The sequence below is a fragment of the Macrotis lagotis genome, chromosome X (genome assembly GCF_037893015.1).
Source record: "Macrotis lagotis isolate mMagLag1 chromosome X, bilby.v1.9.chrom.fasta, whole genome shotgun sequence".
In the NCBI taxonomy this organism is placed as follows: domain Eukaryota; kingdom Metazoa; phylum Chordata; class Mammalia; order Peramelemorphia; family Peramelidae; genus Macrotis; species Macrotis lagotis.
Genome location: NC_133666.1, coordinates 529420539 through 529426211, shown reverse-complemented (window position 1 = coordinate 529426211; position 5673 = coordinate 529420539). Strand labels below are relative to the sequence as shown.

At 34.5% G+C, this 5673-nt stretch overlaps 1 pseudogene; it reads right to left on the bottom strand.

Moving 5' to 3' along the window:
* Positions 1-3133: 3133 nt before the first annotated feature.
* Positions 3134-3812, bottom strand: LOC141501148 (cytochrome c oxidase subunit 4 isoform 1, mitochondrial pseudogene; annotated as a pseudogene).
* Between the last annotated feature and the right edge of the window lie 1861 nt (positions 3813-5673).

Genomic DNA, 5673 nt, shown 5'->3' with positions numbered 1-5673 from the left:
TTTTTCCTCGTATTCCCTTGTTTCCATGCTATACATTGATCAAAATTGAATGTGTTGAGAGAAGACCCATATCCTTGAGGAAAAAATAAAATATTAGAGATAGCAAAATTATGTAGTACATAAGACAACTTTTTTTTTTAAAATTGAAGATAGTAGTCTATGGTCTTTGATTAAATCCCACAATTTTTTTTCTGGATATAGATAGTATTCTCCATTACAGATACCCTAAAATGGTCCCTGATTATTGCACTGATGGAATGAACATGTCCATTAAGGTTGATCATCACCCCTTTGTTGTTGTAAAGATGTACAATGTTCTGGTTCTACTCATCTCACTCAGCATTGGTTCATGCAAGCCTTTCAAGGCTTCTCTGAAATCCCATCCCTTCTTGTTTCTAATAGAAAAATAGTTTTCTATAACATACATATACCACAGTTTGTTCAGCCATTCCCCAATTGATGAACATTCACTTGATTTCCAATTCTTTCCTACCACAAACAGAGCTGCTATGAATATTTTTGTACAAGTGATGCTTTAACCATTTTCATGATCTCTTTAGGGTATAGAACCAGCAGAGGTATTGCTGGACCAAAGGGTATGCTCATTTTTACTGGCCTTTGGTCAAAATTCCAAATTGCTCTCCAGAAAGGCTGGATTAGATCACAGTTCCACCAACAATGTATTAGTAGTCTAGACATTGCTCATTGTCCTTTCTGGTCATATTGGCCAATCTGAGAGGTATGAGGTGGTACCTCAGAGATGCTTTAATTTGTATTTCTCTAATCAGTAATAATTTGGAGCAATTTTTCATATGACTATGGATAGCTTTGATTTCCTCATCTGTAAATTGCCTTTGCATATCCTTTGACCATTTGTCAATTGGGGAATGGCTTGTTTTTTTAATAAATTTGACTCAGTTCTCTCTATATATTTTAGAAATGAGTCCTTTGACAGAAATGCCAGTTGTAAAAATTATTTTCCAATTTACCACATTTCTTTTGTTCTTGGTTATAGTGGTTTTGCTTGTGAAAAGATTTTTAATTTAATGTAATCAAAATTGTCTAGTTTGTTTTTTAACAATTTCTTCCTTGGTCATAAACTTCTTCCCCTTCCATAGAGCTGACAGGAAAACTATTCCTTGATCTCCTGATTATAATATTGTCTTTTATGTCTAAATCCTGTATCCATTTGGATCTTATCTTAATATAGGGTGTGAGGAGCTTCTGCCATACTAACTTCTAATTTTCCAGTTTTTTTTTTTAGGATTTTTTGCAAGGCAAATGGGGTTAAGTGGCTTGCCCAAGGCCACACAGCTAGGTAATTATTAAGTGTCTGAGACCAGATTTGAATTCAGGTACTCCTGACTCCAGGGCCAGTGCTTTATCCACTGTGCCACCTAGCCACCCCTCCCAACAGCTTCTATTGAAGAGACAGTTCTTATCCCAGAAGCTGGGCTCTTTGGGTTTATCAAATAGCAGATTACTATAATCATTTCCTGCTATCTCTTTTGCACCTAGTCTGTTACAATGATCCATCACTCTATTTCTTAGCCAGTGTCAGAGAGTTTTGATGACTGATGTTTATGATATAATTTTAAATCTGGTAAGGGTAAGCCACCTTCTTTTGCACTTTTTTTTCATGAAATCCCTTGATATTCTTCACTTTTTGTTTCTCCAGATGAATTTAGTTACAATTTTTTTTCTACCTCATTAAAGTAATGTTTTGGAAGTTTGAATGTAAAGCACTAAATAAGTAGTTTAATTTAGGTAGAATTGTCATTTTTATTATAGTAGCTTGGCCTATTCCATGAGCAGTTGATATTTGCCCAGTTATTTAAATCTTATTTTATTTGTGTGAAAAGTGTTTTATAGTTGTTTTCATAATTTCTTAGTCTGCCTTGGTAGGTAGACTCTCAAGTATTTTATAATGTCTGAGGTTACTTTAATTGGGATTTCTTTTTCTAGCTATTGCTGCTAGTAATATGTAGAAATGCTAAGGATTTATGTAGGTTTATTTTATATCTTGGGACTTTGCTGAAGTTGCTAATTGTTTCTAGTAGTTTTCAAAATATTTTTTTAGTATTCTCTAGGTATACAATTGTGTCATCTGCAAAGAGTGAGAGTTTTGTTTCTTCCTTCCCAATTCTAATTCCTTCAATTTCTTTTTCTTCTCTTATTGGTGAAGCTATCATTCCTAATACAATATTGAATAGTAGTGGTGATAATTAATGGACATCCTTTTTTCACTCCTGATCTTATTGGGAATGCCTCTATCTTATCATCATTGTATAAAATGCTTGTTAATGGTTTCAGATATATACTGCTTATCATTCTAAGGAACAATTCATTTATTCCTATGCTCTCTAGTGTTTTTAGTAGGAATGGGTGTTATATTTTGTCAAAAGCTTTTTCAACATCTATTGAGATAATTATATGATTTCTGTTAGGTTTGTTATTGTTATAGTCAATTATACTAACAGTTTTCCTAATATTGAATCCTGCATTTCTATTTGATCATAGTGCATTATCCTAGTGATAACTTGCTGTAATCGCTTTGCTAAGATTTTATTTAAGATTTTTGCATCCATATTCATTAGGGAAATTGATCTATAATTTTCTTTCTCTGTTTTGACTCTTCCTGGTTTAGGTATCAGCACCATATTGGTGTCATAGACGGAGTTAGGCAGAGTTCTTTCTTCACCTATTTTGTCAAAGAGTTTATATAGAATTGGAACCAATTGTTCCTTAAATGCTTGATAGAATTCACTTGTGAATCCATCTGACCCTAGAGATTTTTTCTTAGGGAGTTCAATGATGGCTTGTTGAACTTCTTTTTCTGAAATAGGATTATTTAGGTATTTAATTTCCTCTTCATTTAACCTGGGCAACTTATATGTTTGCAAATATTCATCCATTTCACTTAGATTATCAAATTTATTGGCATATAGTTGGGCAGAATAATTCCAAATTATTACTCTAATTTCCTTCTCATTGGTGATGAGTTTATGTTTTTCATTTATACTAGTAATTTGTTTTCTTCTTTCTTTTTTTAAATCAAATTAACCAGAGGTTTATCAATTTTATTGTTTTTTTCCATGAAACCAACTCTTGATTTTATTTATTATTTCAATGGTTTTCTTTTTTTTTTCAAGTAAGCCAGTTGTTTATTCTTGTTGTTAATGTTTTACATTTAATGTTCCAGGAAATATGTTCAGAGTTACACATACATGAAGGAACAAGTAAGAGGCTCAAATAAACAGGAGGCATGATCCTCAATTTCATCTATTTCTTCCACTCTTTCCTGTCATAGTCCCACTTGGCAGAGAATCCCTGGATGGGACTAACCTTCATGTCCAGCATTTTCTGGGTCTGCATGGCCACCCACTCTTCAGAAAAGGTATGAGGGACAGGACCATAAACATAGTGCTTCTCCCAGATGATAATCAAGCCACTAAAGCCAATGAAGAACAGTGCAGCCCCCAAAACTGTTTTCCATTCATTTGTGGGTTGATTCATTTTAGCGAATGTCTCATTGAATTTAATATGATACAATTGAACTTTTTCTTCAGAAGACAGATTAGTCTAGGCTTGCTTCTCCTTCTCTTTCAAGGCCTTCTGGGCAGAAGAAAGGTTCCTGACATGAGCCACATCTTGCAGGGGGTAATCACGATGATCCACATAACTGGGAAGACTATAATCTTCAGTCTTCACTACGCCTGCATGTGCCCAAACACATGCAGAGGTGGAAAGAGTTCGCTTGCCAATGAGGCCAAACACCCTGGTAGCCAACATTCTGCCGCCGCCGCCACCGCTGCCCGCTACCATCCTCCACACTGTGGCAGCCCGAGACAGGAAGTGGAAGTCAATGGTTTTCTTGCTTTTGATTTTATTAATTTCTCATTTGATTTTTAGAATTTCTAATTTGGTATTTCATTGGGGGGGTTTGATTTGTTCTTCCTCTAATTTTTTTGTTTCATGCTTAGTTCAGTGATTTCCTCTTTATTTTATTCACGCAAGCAGTTAAAGATATAATATATCCCCTAATAACTGCATTGGCTCTATCCCATAAGTTTTGGTATGTTGTCTTCTTATTACCACTTTCTAGGATGAAATCACTAATTCTATCTATGATTTGTTGTTTGATCCACTCATTCTTTAAAATGAGGTTATTTTAGTTTTCAATTATTTTTAGGCCTATCTCTTCAAGGCACAATAATGCACATGATTTTTATTGCATTATGATCTGAGAAAGAAGTATTCACTATTTCTGCCTTTCTGAATTTGATTATAAGGGTTTTATGCCCTAGTAAATGGTCAATTTTTGTATAAGTGACATATACTGCAGAAAAAAAAGTATATTCTTTCTATCCCCTTCAGTTTTCTCCAGAGTTCTATCATGTTTAGGTTTTCTAACATTCTACTTACCTCCTTAACTTCCTTCCTCTTTATTTTTATGGTTAGATTTATCTAAATCTGAGAGAGGGAGGGGTTGAGGTCTCCTCCCAATGGAGTTTTGCTGTCTATGTCTTCCTTTAACTCATTTAGCTTCTCCTCTAAGCATTTGGATGCTAAACCACTTGGTGTATTCATATTAGTATTGAAATTGTTTCATTTTCTATGGTACCTTTTAAGAGGATATAGTTCCCTTTGTTATCTCTTTTAATGAGATCTCTTTTTGCAGCTGCTTTGTCTAAGATAAGGATTACTACCTCTGCCTTTTTCACTTCAAGTGAAGCAAAATATATTCTGCTCCAACCTTTTACTTTTATTCTATATGCATCTCTCTGCTTCAAATGAAAGCAGCATATTGTAGGATTCTGTTTTTTTAATACACTCTATTATTTGCTTACATTTTATGGAAGAGTTCATCCCATTCACATTCAAAGTTATAATTACTAGCTCTTTATTGCCCTCCATGCTATCTTCCCCCTGTTTGTATTTTTTCCCTTTTTTCACCTTATCCACATTCCCCAATATTTGCTTCTGAATCCCACCTCCTTCAGTATGATTGCCCCTTTAAATCAACCCCCTCCCCTTTCTTTCCCCTTTCCCTTTGCCCCTTATCTCCCTTCTTTCTGTTAGTTCCTCTTTTCCTCTCCTCTCCCCCTTTCCCCTTTTAATACTTGAGAGGTAAGATTAAGTTTCTTAACCGAGTGTATATATGTTAATTCTTCTTTGAGTCAAATCTGTTGAGAGTAAGATTCAGGCAGTTTTCACCTTTTCCCTTCTTCCACTCTTATTTCAATAGTTCCTTTGTACCTCTTCATGTAATATAATTTACCCCATTCAATCTCCTCCATCCTCCCATCTCTTTACTGTCACCCCTTTTTTTAAGGAGATTTTTTAAAAAATATTTCTATCAGAGTCAGGGACAAGTCATGGATGTCCATTACTTCTGGCTAAATATATTCTCTCTAATAGAGTTACAATTCTCAAGAATTATGAGAATCTTTCTCCCAAGTGGAGATATAGCCAGTTTCATCTTATTGGATAGCAGTGTTTTTCTTATCCCTTTTTTTATCTTTTCATGTATCTCTTGAGTCTCCTGTTTGAAATCCAAGTTTTCTATTTAACTCTGGTCTTTTCATCAGAAAAAGTTGGAACTTTCCTATTTTATTAAATGTCCATCTTTTCCCCTGGAAGAGAAGACTCAGTTTTGCTAGATAGTGAATT